At 34.8% G+C, this 17080-nt stretch overlaps 1 protein-coding gene across 2 annotated transcripts in view; it reads left to right on the forward strand.

The window, feature by feature from the left end:
* Positions 1–17080, forward strand: part of MKLN1 (muskelin 1) — a 333033-nt gene that overhangs the window by 187167 nt on the left and 128786 nt on the right. The gene's annotated exons all lie outside the window — the stretch shown is intronic.

Genomic DNA, 17080 nt, shown 5'->3' on the forward strand with positions numbered 1-17080 from the left:
CACTTTGCTTTTAGTTTCTGGAAGAAGTCGCAGAGAAGTGGTATTTAAAGTGGTTTTCTTTAAATGTTTGGTGGAATTCACCAGTGAAACCACCTGAACCTGGTGCTTTCTTTTTTGGAGGATTATTAATTATTGATTTAATTTCATTAGTAGCTGTCAGCCTATTCAGAAGATCTATTTTTCCTTGAGTGTTGGTAGTTTGTGTCTTGCAAGGAATTGGCGCATTTCATCTCTTACAAAGTTGTAGAAATAGAATGGTGTATGATATTTACTGTATTAACCTTTTAGTATCCTGGTGATCAGTAGTGATGACCCCTCTTTCAGATCTGATGTTAGTAATTTGTGTCTCTCTGTTTTTTTTCTGGATTGCATAGCTAGAAGTCTGTCACTTGTACTGTTTTTTCAAATAGCCAGCTTTTGGTTTTATAGATTTTTCTCTTTTCATTTCCTGTTTTCAGTTTCATTAATTTTTGCTTTTTTATTATTTATCTTCTCTGTTTGCTTTATACTTAAATTGTTCTTCTTTCTCTAGTTTCCTTAAGTGGAAGCTTAGGTGATTGATTTTAGATCTATCTTCTCTTCTAATATGTGCATTCAGTGCTATATTCAATGCTTCGGTTTGGCTGTGTCATACAAATTTTGGTTTTTTGTTTCCATTTTCATTTAGTTCACTATAATTTAAAATTTATATTGTGACTTGACCCATGTATTATTTAGTATAGTGTTGTTTACTCCAAATATTTTGGGATTGTGCACCTATTTTTCTGTTACTAAGTTTAATTTTACTCATTAAGTTCAATTAAGTTTAATTCCATTGTGGCCTGAGAGCATACTTTGTATAATTTTCTCTTCTTTTACGTTTATTAACATGTATTTTATGGTCTATCTTGGTGAAGGTTCCAATGTGAGTTTGAGGAGAATGTGTATTCTGCTGTGTTGGATAAAATAGTCTATAAATGTTAATTAGATCCAGTTGATTGATGGAACTGTTCAATTGAAATGTATTCTTGCTGAGTTTCTGCCTTCTGGATCTGTCAATTACTAATAGAGAGATGTTGATGTCTTCAATTATAATAGTGGATTTGTCTTTTTCTTCCTGCATTTCTGTCAGTTTTTCCCTCAAGTATTTTGACACTCTTTTTTTTTGGGTACAGACACATTAAAGATTGTTATGTCTAGGAGAATTGACACTTTTTTCATTATGTAATGCCCTTCCTTATCCCTGATGATTTTCATTGTTCTTAAATCTTTTGCTAGATGTTAATATAGCTTCCTCAGCTTTCTTTTGAAAGCATGGTATATGTTTCTCTGTTTCTTTACTTTTCATCTATCTGTGTCTTTATATTTATGGTGGGTTTCTTGTAGACAACATATTCAGGCCTTGTTTTTTTAATCCATTCTGACAGTCTCAGTCTTCCAATTGGGTTATTAAGATCATTCACATTTAAATTGATTATTGACATCTACCATGTTTGTGTTTTCCATTCTTTGCACTTGTTCTTTAGTTTTCTTATTTTCTCCTTTTTCTCTGCCTTCTCTGATTTGAAATGAACATTCAGTATGCTTTTATTTTCTCTCCTTTTTAGCATGTCAGCTTTACTTCTTTTAAACATGTTTTTAGTAGTTGTCCCAAAGTTTGCAATACTATATTTACAACTAATTTAGTCCAGCTTTAAATGACAGTATACTGCTTGATGGGTGGTTCAAGTACTTTATACCAAAGTATTTCTAATCCCTCCCTCCCTTATAACGTTGCTCTCATTCATTTCGCTTTTCCATATGCTGTAATCACCCAATACATTACTGCTTTTATTTCTCTGAACAGATATGTATTAGCTCAGTTAGGAATAAGAAAATACAGGTTTTTACGTTGGCTTCATGTAGTCCTTTTCTGTTCCTCTTTGTGTTTCTGACCTGTGTCATTTTCCTTCAAATAAATTATTTTAACATTAATGTAAGGCAGATCTACTGGTGGCAGATTTTCTCAGTTTTTGTTTTAGGAGGTATTTTATGTTTGCTTCACATTTGAAAAATAGTTTCATTGGATACAGAATTTTAGGTTGGTAGTTTTTCTTCTTTCAACATTTCGAAGTATTTTGTTCTACTCTTTCTTGACTGTATGGTTTCTGGTGAGAACCCTGACATAATTCTTATCCTTGTTCTTCTGTAGGTAAGGAGTTTTTTCCCACTGGCATTGCTTAAATTTTTTTTTTTTTTTTTTGGTTTTCTGGAGTTTGAATATGATAATACTTCTGTGTAGATTTTTTGACATATATCCTGTTTGGTTTTGTCTGAGCTTCCTGGATTTGTGGTTTGGTGTTTGTCATTAATTTTGGAAAATTTCCAGTCATTATTACTTCAAATATTTCTTCTGCTCCTTACTCTCTTCTCCTTCTGTTATTACAATTATGCATATGTAATAGCTTTTGTAATTTTCTCACAGTTGTTTGATATTCTTTTCCTTAAAATTTTTTTTCTCTTTCAGTTTGGGAACTGTCTGCTAACTTAACTTCAAGCTCCCTGATTCTTTCCCTGGTACATCACCCATCCATCTTGCATTAGTGTCCTTAATATGTTAATCATAGTTATTTTAAGTTCCCTATCTGATAATTCCAAAATCTGTTTCGTATTTGAGTCTGCTTTTGATGCTTGCTTTGTCTCTTCAGACTGTGTTTTTTCTTGTTTTTCAGCATGCTGAAGTTTTTTGTTGGAAGCCAGCTAGGATGTATTAGGTAATAGGAAGAGAGGTAATCAATTAGGCTTTTCAGTTTGAAGTTTTATGTTCATCAGGTTAGAAGTTGGGCTGTTTAGTGTTTGATGTAGCCCAAGGTGCCAGAGGCTTCATTTCCTTTAGTGTCCGTGTTTTTTCTCTCTCTCCATTTTTTTGGGCTGGGGGGCTGGTCCCTAAGAAGTTCTTAAGTAGTTTGTGTCTTGAAGCTCTCAGTTGTAGTCTACTGTAATTATACATTACCCCAGTTGTGGTGGCTAGATGTGAAGGAGGGGAAGCATTCTTTAATCTTATGATTAAATCTCAGTTTTTACTGGGTCTGAGTCCCTGTACTCTTACTTTGCAGAATGTTTTTTAGCCTTTCTTTTTCTCCTCTAATGTGAGAAAGGAAGGCTACACGGGGCTGGGGTTGGCTTATTACTTCCCAGGTAGGATAAGGCTCTGGTAAAGAAGTTGCCTTTAGAAGGCTGCCTTTCATTATGAAGAACGCTCTGTGGATATTGAAAAATGGTTGCTTTTCCCCTACCCTGTTTCAGGCAGGGTTTTTTCCTTTCATCTTCTTTTACTGGAAATAAAACCCACAGTAATATGGGGGAATCCCTAAAACTATGCCCCCCAGGAGTATCTAACTCTCAAGCTAGTCCACTTTCAGTCTCCAGAAATTTGTCAAAATGACCTTGTAATTTTTCCTACCAATTATTGGCTCTAGTGGTTTCTGCCTCAGGTAAGATGACCTCAGCTGTGATTCTCTGTCTTTTGCCCATCTCTCCAGATTACAGGGTGATTGTTTCTCCAGTAACCTCTGCTCTTTGAGGGATATAAGGAAACTTGTTGATTTTCACTTAGTTCAGCTTTCATCTTGTTGTCTAGATGAGAGTGAGAGACAGCTTCTAAGCTCTTAACATTTTGGAGCTGAATCTGGAAGTCCCTTTGCTTTCCTTTTTCAAATCGTACTGGCGAGTACATTCATTTATTAAATGTTTTCGTAAGATTTCCTCGCTGGGACCATTTGTACCTACCTAGTGTTTTTTGATGGTTGGGTTCTGATAACTTTTTTTTCTTCTAGGGAAATTTCTCTGTTTCACATTTCTGTGTCTACTAGGGTCAGTTGGTACATTTTTTTTCCACAGAGAGTTATACATTTCATCTAAGTTTTCAAATTTATCTCCATAGACTTTTGCAAAATAGCTGTGTGATTCTTAAAATAGTCTCTGCCTAGCAGGGGTTTTTTATTTTTATTTTTTTTGGTACTTGGATTTTACTCCCTGTTTTTTTAACTTTAATTTTTTCAAATATTTAATTTTTAGTTTATATTGACAGAGTTAATAAATTTTATGAATTTTTGGTGTACTGTAGAGAGCTACACTATTCCGTATGATAATTACTAGATATGTGTAGCAACTTAAAATGGATTTTAAATTAAATTTAAAAATTCAATTCCTTAGTCACATTAGCCACATTTTAAGTACTCAATAGCCACGTGTCTAGTGGCTATTGTATTGGACAGTGCAGATATAGAATATTTCCATCATCACAGAAAGTTCTCTTGGAAACTGCTGCTATACTATCTGTCACATTGCTATTAGCATTATTTTGTAGAAATTTTGTAGTTTGCTTTGTATTTCTCCTTTTACCCAATAATTTTTTTTTTTTTTTTTTTTTGGCCGCTTCTCGCAGCATGCAGGATCTTAGTTCCCTGACCAGGGATCAAACCCATGCCCCTTGCAGTGGAAGCATGGAGTCTTAACCACTGGACCGCTAGAGAAGTCCCATTGACCCAATAATTTTTAATAGAAATTTTATTTTCAGGTGAAGTGGTGTTTTTTGATTTCAGTGTTTTTAAAAAATTTTTGTTAGTAATATCTACCATTAATGTGTATTATAAAATATAGTATTTTATGATAAAGTACTCTTTTATTTTTGCTTAAGGCTCTGAATTTCATCTTATGTGAAATTAAATTTGAACCCTGCTTTATTATTACTTGCATTTGCTTGCTGTGTCTTTGCTAATCCTTTTAAAATATATAACTTCTGGAATCACTTTGTTTTACTTATGTCTCTTGTATATGTTACAGAATTAGATTTTTGCCTTGTTAACTGATCTTAAAAATTAAGAAAACACGTTGTGTTAAGGCCATTTATGTTTATTGATACGTTTGATGTCAGTTCTAATGTTTTGTGGCATATTTTACACAAATGTGCGCACACGCAGAATCTTTCACTATGTTGTCTTTTTTCTTTGATCTTTTTCTTATTAAAACAAGTTTCTTTTGGCATTTAGGGTGGCTTGCATTTTTGTTTTTTGGTTTCCTTCAATCCAGTGTCTTTTAGTGTAACACTTAAGTCTCGCTGAAGAACTTAGCTGGGAACCTCCTCTTCTTTCTTCCCTCTATCCCAGCATCTAATTGTAAATGATGATCTTTCCTTCTAAGGGTTAGTATTTGTGAAGCAGTTAACAAGTCTATTCGGACTTCTACTTATTCTCTACATTCTTCTCCCATTTTTCATAGATCTATCCTTTCTACATTGCTGTAGAACATACATATTGTTAGGTCATCCTTATCTTCATGGTTAGTTTTAGTTCTGTAGTTGATTTTACTTTGAAGCTTTTCAAGTCATTTCTTGAATATGTATGGTTTGTTCTTTAGTAGGTCTCAGGAAGGGCTCAAGGAACTTTTATATGTTGTTAACTATCTATGCCTGTAAACTTGAAGGACAGTTTGACCGTATATAAAGTCCCAGGCTCACATCTTTTTGTGCTTGAGGATCTTACAACTTTTTGTTTCATTGTTTTGTGTACAAAACAGCTGTTGTGAAGTTTCTTGAAACTATAATTTTCTTTTTCTTATAAGAGACTTGGTCTTTCTACCTGGATGCTTAAAGTCTTTAAAATCTAATAGTTTATGGTAGGAATATTCTCAGTTGAATTTCCCTAATATACCATGTATCCTTTCAGTATGTAGATTCAGGTCTTATTTTAGGAAGATTTGCTTGCAGCACAGTTTGAAATACCGTCTGGTTCCAATTACATATTTATTGGATCACCTACTTACTGGTGCTTTCTTTTGTATCTGTTTCATTATTTTTACTCACTTTCTAATCTGTTTTTTCTTCATTGGGCTTTTTTGGGCAGGGTTGGGGGAGGAGGGAGTATATTCTTTGTGTGTGTGTGTTTTAGTTGAGGTACAGTTGACATACAACATTATATTAATTTCAGGTGTGCAACATGTTTGATATTTGTATATATTGTGTAATGGTTACCACAATAAGTCTAGTTAACAGTCTCGTCTAATTAGTTCTTTCTAATGTCTGTTTTCTGAAAAAACCTATTTTCCCTCATTTGTGAGTCTTACTAGCTCTTCCTACTGTCTAGTCATATTATTTCTGAACTGTTGTAATTTTGATTTATTACTGCTTAATAAAGCTTCAGCTATTTTCGTAATTTCTTTTAGTTCATGTTGAAATAATAGTTAATAATGTTCATCTTTTTTTGTGGCCACATTTTTCTCATGCGTTTTTATTATCTGTTAGAATGTTATTTATTTCACATATATTATTTTTCCTATAATTTCTTAGTGTGTGCTTTCATTTTAAGTTTCTAGTGTTTAAGCAAGTACGGGTTTCCAGTAGTTTTATTTTATTTATTTATTTATTTGGCCGCGCAGTGTGGTTTGCGGGATTTAGTTCCCCGACCAGGGATTGAACCTGCAGTCTCAGCAGTGAAAGCGAGGAGTCCTAACCACTGGACTGCCAGGGAATTCCCTTCCAGTAGTTTTAGAAGGAAGAACTGTAGGCAGAAGAGATGGACAAGTGTAGTTCTGAGCTTTGGGGCTCAAGATCTCTCTACTTTGTGAAATATTTTTTAAATTTGGACTTCTGAGATGTAGTAAAGCTTTTTGTCTTTATATCTATGCTTTGCAAGTATTTTGCTTTCTGGAGAGGAACCTTTAAATGTATTTTGCCGTGTGATATGTTTTGAGTTCTGTATCGCTTGGACCTTTGCCCACCTAGAATATGAATCTTATCTTTCCTGGGGGTTGTCATTCTTTATGCTTTGCTTAATTTATTTTCTGTTCCCTGCAGTTTCTCTTCAGAGTGGGTTTCTGTCCTTCTAAAAGTAAGAAAATATCTGCAGGATAGTTCTGAAATCCTCTTAGGGTCTAGACTCAGCATTTTATGAATGTTCTCAGGCCCCCTTAGAGATTTCATGCTTTCTTTGCATTTACCTTATCTTGGGACCTGTGAAGACATTATCTGACTTTATCCAGTTCGCAGATTTCCATGGTCAGATTATTTCCTGTTGCTGTGATTTTGAGCATGTTGGTTTCTTTGTGAAGAATTGACTTTTCCTTCATTTTTCCATGAGTGCATCCTTCTAATTAGCATAATTAGCATTTTGGGGACCACCTCAAGTGAAAGAACTCCCCTGTCCTAGTGCAGATCCCTGTTTATTTCTTTTATAGCATTTATCACAATCTGTAATTACCTTGTTTGCAGCTGTACCTGTTAACTTTCTGCTGCTTCTCATTTGAATGTTAGCATCGCAAGTGGGGATCTTTTCTATCTTAAATATCAGTGTATTCCCAGAGCCTAGCACAATGTCTGGCATATAGGGATCAGTAAATATTTGTTGAATAACTCCAGCTTATGGTAGGGCCCCCTCTTTACCATGCTCCTGTGTGAAAATTTGGAAGTATTTGGAGTGAAAATTGGGAAGTATTTGAAAGTGAGTGTACAAGTGATTTTTGGAGAAGCTATACTTTTTATAGTATACTCTTTAACACTGTACAGCTGTGGCTATTCCGAATTGATTTGAGTTGATTTCTATTTTGCATTTTGAATTGGCTTTTTATTGGATATGTTTTTGTGTCATAAATTTTATGCTAAGTACATTTATTACTTATTAAAAAATAGATCATAATCCCCTTGGCCACAGGTACCCATTCTTGTACTTTTGTGGTGTTACCCCAGCAGAGTGTTTACACATAATGGAAGCTGTATTATAATCAATGGCTTGTGTGTTGTTATTGACTGCTGTGTAGGAGGAGGATTTTACATGATACGTTGAATGAAGGATGTGAAATCTTTTCATGGAATTGTAGAATGTTAACGTGGCCTCATGAATGGTGTTTTCTAGATTTGTGCAATGCACTGCCCTGATTAGAGCTGGAAGAAACTTGAGATCAAGGAATTCAACTTTTCCTTTTACACTACAGATAAAGGAATTAAAGTCCTGCGAGATTACATGATGTGCTTAAGGTTACCCAACCAATTAGTGGCCAAGCTCCAGGGTCTTATGATTCCTAGTCAAAGCTGATTTCTTCTAGATGCATTTTATCACATCATTCAACAGAAGGGCACAGGTTTTAGTAGGGTGTTTTAAAACTACCAAAAGGAAGATATTCACAGATTGAATCCTTCCACACTCTTTTACATACTCTGCTTGACTGACTTCTTCACATCAGAATTAGAGGTAGCTTTTGAGTATCCAAAACTCTCGATTTAAAATTGACTGGATTTACTGTTAAGTATCCTGAGCATCCATTAGCAGAAAAAAACGTTAAGTGCTCCATTTTTTTGCTCAAGTGCTGCTTTTTATGTTTAAGTATTCTTAAGAGCAACAATTTAAAAGATATTGCCAAGCAGACTTGGGATTTGAGCGTGTTTAATAAAAAAAAAGATTTTTAATTTGCTGACTTGAACCCAAAATGTCCAATAAATTCTCTTCTCATGATGAATTTTAATCGTTTGTTCCTGACAGTTGGTAGTTTATGTAGATATACTACATTAAAAATTTTGCAAAATACAGACATGTAACTTGGAAAAAGTTAACATTGTATTCCATATTTCAGTCGTCCATGTGTTTCACTATAAATTTTTATAGTCCTAATTGAAAAAATTAATTACTCACAGCCTTGCCTTTGTAGTCTATCTATGTTCAAGAGACTTAATGTGGCTCATTTTTATTACCTTCAGTTTTCATACTGCGTTGGTAGGAATAAAAATGTACCTTTTTAAAATTAAATTAACCCTGATGAAAAAAGGAAACCGTTTTACTCCTCAGCCCATCTCTTTTTTTTTTTTTTTAAAAAGAAGCTTTTTTTTTTTAAATTTTTTTAATTTTTGGCTGTGTTGGGTCTTCGTTTCTGTGTGAGGGCTTTCTCTAGTTGTGGCAAGCGGGGGCCACTCTTCATCGCGGTGCGTGGGCCTCTCACTATCGTGGCCTCTCTTGTTGCGGAGCACAGGCTCCAGACACGCAGGCTCAGTAGTTGTGGCTCACAGGCCTAGGTGCTCCGTGGCATGTGGGATCTTCCCAGACCAGGGCTCGAACCCATGTCCCCTGCATTAGCAGGCAGATTCTCAACCACTGCGCCACCAGGGAAGCCCAGCCTATCTCTTTTATTAGTTCTTCTTGACCAGTTCTCTATTAGTTATTATTTGCATTTTGCATTTTAAATATATCTTACAATGGCATATATTGAGCTTAATCTTAGTAGATTAATCTTTGCTATTTGGATCATATAGTTTCTATATGAAGCTATATGAATTGTGTCTTGTATGACATTTTTTTTTTTGCTTATCATTTATTTATTTTCCCAGACAATAGTTAAAATGTTAAAATTAGTCATGGAGTACCTACAAGGGTATTTTGATCACATTCTTTTGGTTGCCAGAAACAGAGCCTCCTGGCAGCTAGAACTAAAAAGCCATTAATTTCTATTCTCTGTTATTCCTTGGAGTCTCTGCTGTTTTATGTCTCCTACAGTCTTATCTTACTACTGACCGGCTTATTCTTTCTCTTGTATCTCTTATACTTATTTTGTATATCATTTCTCTGTTTCATTGGTTCTATTCACTTATATATTTTTCTGTCTTATAATTTTATTCTCGTACTGGCCCATTCCATCTCCCATCATAGGTCATTAGCTAGCCTAGGTTAGCTGTCATTGAGATAGTTGTAAGGGAGAGTCACAAGTACAAAACATCAGTGTCTATGATTGCTCCTTCAGCAGAGGCTGTGGATGGGATATTTCCCCTTTTAGAGATCAGGGATAGTGAACTAGAGGTCAGGGATAGTGAACTAGTATCTTGATTAACAATGTGTAGTAAAAGAGGTTAATGTCTCTCCTGAGAGTTAGAAGAAGGAAAAGCTATACCAGTAATGATGGTGGGCTTTATATCTCTTTGGGAAGTATGAGGAAGGATAATAAAGAAGAACATGTTTTATAGAATGCTACCATAGTGGCTGTGTTTCTGTTGATGAAGGGCTAACGTTAATAGTCTCTGCCCTCAACTAGTTTCTCATTTGCTTTCCAGGAGAATGGAAATGGATTTCAGGAAGGAACATCTGGGAGGGAGAATTAAAAACAGTCTACAGCTGACTAAGCTTTGAGAGATCATCTGTCATTTAAAAATTTTAAGAGGCGATAAGCCTTTATTAATTGCTTCTCCATCTCCTATGTCTTTAAAAAGAAAGAAAAGTTGAGCCTGATTTGATCATCTGATGATAATGTAGTCAGTTTGCCATAAATATGGAAAGCTTGTTGTCATCTCAACCGTAATATTTTTACAATAATTTAATGTTTATATAAATAATGTTTATTATAAAAATCTGAATACGACAAATAGAAGAAGATAAGCTAAACCCCTTAATGATATTTATGCTTCATTTTTGGCTTATATGTGTGCTTGCTTTATATAATTGAATATAAATTAGATCATATTACACATGCTTGTTAATATAATTGTATACAAATATATATATAAATAATAGGTTTTTTTTTAACAATGAAATCATACATGCTTCTTTGTATCTTATATTGCAAAAATCCCTCCAAGTTACCTGGTGTAGATCTGAAGTATTCTTTATAATGGCAGTATAGTGTTCCATGATATATGTGTTTTATGATTTATTTAATCATTTCCCTGCTACTACAAAAAATGCTGCATTAGACAGACTCATTTATGAGTCTCTATACATAGATCTTTATGTACAGATGGTCTTATTTTTATGGGATATATTCTGAGAGTGCTAGGTGAAAGAATATGTACATTTAGAATTTTGATAGATGTTGCAAATTGACTTTCCATCAAGGTTGGAGTAATGGACATGTCCACAGTTTCTCCCTGATTTCCTGTTAAGTAGAGATTTAATTTCATCAATTTGATGGGTGAAAAAAGATATCTTACTATGTTAATTTGTTTTCCCTGACACAAACGATACACACGGATTTAGGAAAAAAAAATTTTGTTGCTGTTTACTAGCCATTTTAATGACTCTTCAGTGACATGCATTCTGCTCATTTTTCATTTTGTTGTTCATCTTATTCTCAGTGTGAAACAGTGTTTTGCATATCTTAGGTATGAATACTTTATTAGTCATATGGGTTGCAAACACTTTTCCCTAAACTATTGCTTGTTTCCTATCTTTCTTTATGGTGTTTTTTTACAATACAAAATTCAAAAGTTTTTTGTAATCAAATAACTTTTTCGTTTTAAAGCTTCTGTGTTTCTTGGCAAAAAGATCTCACTAATGCTTTTGGTTTTACATATTGGCCCTCACATTTTTTTCTAATATGCTTATGTATGTATGTTTAAATCTTTAATTGGAATTTTGTATATGATATTAGATAGGGGTTAACTTATTTTCTTCCAGTGGATATTCAGTTGTATAAGCGTCTCTTAAATATGAACTGTCATTTCCCATTGAAATAAAATATCACCTTCATCAAATATTAAATTCTCATTCACACAGGGCTCAATTTCTGGATTTTTGTTTCTTAGCTATTGATCTGTTCCTATACCAATCCCTACTGTTTTTAATTATAGAGGATTTTTTTTTTTAGTTTATTTATTTATGGCTGTGTTGGGTCTTCGTTTCTGTGCGAGGGCTTTCTCTAGTTGTGGCAAGTGGGGGCCACTCTTCATCACGGTGCGCGGGCCTCTCACTGTCGTGGCCTCTCTTGTTGCGGACCACAGGCTCCAGACGTGCAGGCTCAGTAATTGTGGCTCACGGGCCCAGCTGCTCCGTGGCACATGGGATCTTCCCAGATCAGGGCTCGAACCCATGTCCCCTGCATTGGCAGGCAGATTATCAACCACTGCGCCACCAGGGAAGCCCCAATTATGGAGGATTTGAAGTGTTTTAAAAGCTGATAAAATGATCTCTTCTCACTATTCTTTTTCATAAATTTTCTTGGCTCTTTTTGTACAATTTTCTATACAAACTTTTTTGTATTGTGTACTCTTTGGGTGAGGCTTCCGATACCTCAGAGAGAGTGGGCAGTCTGGCAGTCTTTGTCTTGTGGCTTTTGATATACCATTTCCTATATTGTTAGTTCTCTGTATGTCACCAGGAGACACCTCTCAGCAACTAGATGTCCTCAGCTAAGAGGGCAAGTACATTCTCATCTTCAGGGCTAAAGCTCTCCTGAAGATCTTTGTGGGCCAGGGAGACAGCCTGTTGTCCCAGGAATGCTCGTTTGGTTAATGCCTTTTTCTTGGGGAAAGAGGCATCCATGGATCTCATGGTCCTCCTAGGGCTAAGCTTTTGTGGTAATTCTTAAAGTTCTGGTTCTGGCCTCTGTCACCTTCTGGGCTTAAGAGAGGTACTTAGTAGTTGACTTAGTGTTGGGCTGGAGATCATCAGGAATATCTTCAAGCTTCCATCTTTCCAAGCCCCCTTAGGCTGCACCTTGTTTCTGGTCTGTATCATATTTCTCTTTTATCTTTTTTTTTAATCGTATAGTTGATGTACAATATTCTATTAGTTTCCAGTATACATATTTCTCTTTTATCTTAGTATAAGCTTTAAATTACAGATAATAAGTAAGGATTAATATACTCTATGTTTTGATGGAACCACTTTAATTATTTTCCTTTTAGTACTGTTTATTTATTTGTTCATATCTATCAAATATTTATTAGGCACTTTCTGTTTGGCAGCATTTAAGTTTCGAGTTAGGCATATGAGGGTGAATACCACCCAGCCCCTGTCTTCTTAGCAGCATTTTACATAGTTTTCACGTCTTTCTTCTCAAAATACTTTCTTCAGTTGGCATCTACAGTTTCTAGGTTTTCATCTTCTTCACCTTTGGCCCTTCTCAGTCTCCTTTGCTTGATCTTTCTCTTCTGGACGCCCTAAATAGTGGACCCCCAGAGCTTAATCAGTCCTTCAGCTTCTCTTCTAGCTCTCTTTTATCCCCTGAGTTGTTTCACTCAGTGTCATAGCTCTAAATATTTTAGCATTTGATACACTGATGTTTCTCTATATTTTTTTCAGCTCTGGCATTTTCCTTGAATTTCAGCCTCAGATAATCCAACTGCTCGATCTCTAATGGGCTGTTTAATAGGCATTTCAAAATTCACAAGACCATAACATATTGTAGCTGTTTGCCCCCTTGACTTTGCATTTAGTGATCCATCTGCTCATTTTTCAGATTATGATATGGCTAGCTCCCTCATATCGTTCAGGTCTGTTTCTCTTCTACTTTGCTTTATTTTTCTTCATAGTGCTATTAATCCTTACCACTACTTTGACATTATATAGTTGTTTATTAATTTTTTAGTTGCTGAGAGACTTTAATCTTCTGCTACTCTTTTTTATCAGTTTCTTCTGATATTAACTGTGTTTTGCTTTATTTTTGTTTTCATTTAATTCATTAAGACTCACAATCTTGGCTTGAACTATTAATTTTATAGTTATTGTTTTCATCCAGTTCATACTTTTTTAAATTGTATTTTTTATCTCTACCTTTGACCCCTTTAATCCCAGTTAATACTTTTTCTTTAACTTCCTCCTAGTTTTACAAAGATTCTGTCTGCCTTATATAACTTTTATCTGTCATGAGTCACTGTTATTGTGTATGTGCCTTCGTGTAATAGTAACGTTACTACTATTCACCCAGTCCAAAGGATATCTTACTATGTTATTTTAGACCATTTATATGTATGACTGTACTAGATGCCTGGTATTAATATTGTCACTTTATTTAAAATTTTCTGTTTTTAATGTGTCCTGCTTTCATTTAATCTTTTATTTCCTTCTTTTTGCTATTTTTTGTTGTTGTTGATATTCTGTCTCAAATAATTTATAAGATATGTAGTATGTTTTTATTCTAAACTTAAGTATGCTTGAGTCTCTTTTTCTTTTTATCAATTTCAGAAACATTATTCTTAGGAGCTATGAAAAATGATGAAATTAACTCACTTACATGTCATTTGATCTCCCCTCCTCCAATTTATTATACTTTGTGATTTTTGTGGTCCCAATTTATCATAGTTATAATATATTAGGTTTTCTTTCATGCTTTATAACATTCATGTCAGAGTGATTTTTTTCCTAGTTTTTTAGCTTTACCTTTTAACTGTACTGCAGTCTTTTCATAGAGTTCTCATCTTTGCTTTGTAATTCATTCTTAATAAAACACACCTTTTTTCCTGATAATGTGTCAGATGTGTTAATTTTAGAATATTTGAAAAGTACAAAAAAGCACAAAGAAGGAAAAAAGTCACTGAAATCTCACCATTGAGAACTACATTAACAATTTAGTATATCTTCTTTGTCTTTTCTCTTCATGCATGAATATTATTATTACTTACAACACTTGATTTACAGTATATGTACTGTAAACTACCTTTTCCCTTCACTCACTATGTAGTGGATATTTTCCAACAATATTAAAGTCAGGCTGTAGAATACATTATGATTACATGGTATTTTATAACATAGATATTTCATAATTTGGTTTAACGCATCCTCTGTTGTTAGACAATTAGGTTGTTCACAGTTTGTTATTATAAATTGTACTGTGATGAATGCGGATGATTTAAATCCCCTGGATTATTTTTTAGGTTAAGTTCCAAGAAGTGGAATAATTCTGAGGCTGTATAGTATGGTAATTAGGAGTGTTGGCTTTAGGGTCAGATTGCCTTGGGTTCAAATTGTTATTTCTTAGGTGTGTATGCTTAGGCAAATTAATTTATCTCTCTCAGTTTCTTAATCTGTGCTTTGACGGTAATAGTTTATGTATGGAAAGCACTTAGACCAGTGTCTGAGATGTCATAAAAGGTTAGAAATATTAGATGCAAACATCATCACTGTCATTGTGGCTGATGTCATCATCGTTTTTATTTAAAAGGATATGCCTATTTGAAATGTTTTTTATATATATTATATTAAAATTCTCTCTTGAAAAGTTGTATCAATTTGCGTTTCTACCAGCAAAATATGAGAGTGCCATTTTACCAGCTCTGGCCAACAGCTGCAATTATGATTAAAACACATGTTGTTTTGAGAGTAGGCCCAATTTTATAGGGTTAATATATATCTTTGTTTTAATCTCTAATTTTTGGTTATTATTGATTTTGAATGTTTGGGTTTTGCCTACTTTCATATGGGGTATTTATGTTTAAGTGCTCTTCATTCAAATTTTAATTAGCCTTTTGTGTTTTATGTTGCCTATATTTTTCTAGTTGGTTTTTACCTTTTAGTATTGTTTGAGGTTATTTTATGTATTAATGTTTTACCTTTGTGAGATGTATATGTAAAGAAAATTCTTTTCCTTATAGTATTGCCTTTTAAAAAAAGTTATTCTTTTTGACATTTATTAAGTACTTTCTCTGTGACAGGTATAGATCTATATTTTAAGATAGATAAATAAATGGGCCTTTGAGAAGGCCCATTATTTTAGAATGATTTTAGATTTACAGAAAAGTTGCAGAGGTAGTACAAAGTTCCCATATGCCCCTCACCTAGTTTCTCCTATTGCTAACATCTTATATTACCATGGTACATTTGTCCTAACCAAGATACCAACACTGATACATTACTATTAACCTAAATGCCACATTTTATTTGGATTTCATTAGTTTTTCCACCGTCTTCTTTCTCATCCAGGATCCCATCCAAGATACCATTACTTTTAGTTGTCTTGTCTCTTTACTCTCCTCTGGTCTGTGACAGTTTTTCAGTCCTTCCTTGTTTTTCAATATATTGAGAGTTTTGAGGAGTACTGGTCATGTATTTTGTTGAATGTTCCTCAATTTGAATCTGATGTTTTTCTGATTGTTAGGCTGGGGTTATTTATATCAGTATGGACTCAGGGGTATTTATACTTTGGGTTCTAATCCAATACAACGTTATTCATTTTGTTGTTTATTTTAGCTTTGGCCATTCATTCTTTCATGTTGGCTCCTCTGTGTCCCTTTGACATGCCTCCGCCTTCCTTTTGCTGTTGTTGTTTTGAGCACTACAACATGCTGTAGGCTAATCTTCTGAATTCCCTTCTCTAACCCTAGAATCAGCTACTTCCCCAAGAATCCCTGTTTCCTTCTATTGGACTGTGGTATGTAGAAACCAAGATTTGGCATTGGTGTACTCACTGCTACTGGGGGTGTCACTGCTTCTAGTCTCTATTAGTGAACAGAGCTAGGAATACTATTTGTGTCAGTGTGCATAGGTATATGTACGCACATTCACATACAATTACTTCTGAACCTGTATCTGTATAAACCTAAATATGAGTTCACACTGATGTCTTTGACTCTATTTCAGTACCATCAGGATCATTCCAATCTGCCTGCCCTTGCTTTCCTGTAGCTTCCCACTCCGAAGTGAGAAGCTTGACTCCCATCATCTACCGTTCATTTACTTATTTGTTTGACCCCAGTATACATATAAAGTGTTTCAGAATTAACCGATATTCCTCTGAGAAATAACTTTATCAAATAAAGTACAGTATTTTTAAATTAATTAATTTAATTTTGGCTGCGTTGGGTCTTTGTTGCTGTGTGCGGGCTTTTCTGTAGTAGCGGTGAGTGAGGGCTACTCTTCATTGCAGTGTGCGGGCTTCTCATTGTGGTGGCTTCTCTTGTTGCGGAGCACGGGCTCTAGGCGTTTGGGCTTCAGTAGTTGCAGCACGTGGGCTCAGTAGTTGTGGCACACAGGCTCTAGAGCATGGGCTCCATAGTTGTGGTGCACAGGTTTAGCTGCTCCACGGCATGTGGGATCTTCCTGGACCAGGGCTCGAACCCGTGTCCCGTGCATTGGCAGGTGGATTCTTAACCACTGTGCCACCAGGGAAGTCCTTAAAATACAGTTTTTGTGTATGGTTCTATTTGTCTTTAGCTTTACAGTTCCCAGTGAGAGCACTGTCTTCCAAAGTTACTTATATCAGTTCCTTTTTTCACAGTTCTGTTTTTGGTGTTGGGCTTAAAAGACCTTTTTGATCCAAAGATTGATTTTATATATAGAGAGAGAGAGAGAGAGAGAGGGAGGGAGGGAGGGAGAGAGAGGGAAGGAGGGAGAGAGAGAGAGAGAGGGAGGGAGAGAGAGAGAGAATTTTATTAATT

Source organism: Balaenoptera physalus (genome assembly GCF_965194825.1).
Source record: "Balaenoptera physalus genome assembly, chromosome: 8".
NCBI classification, from domain to species: domain Eukaryota; kingdom Metazoa; phylum Chordata; class Mammalia; order Artiodactyla; family Balaenopteridae; genus Balaenoptera; species Balaenoptera physalus.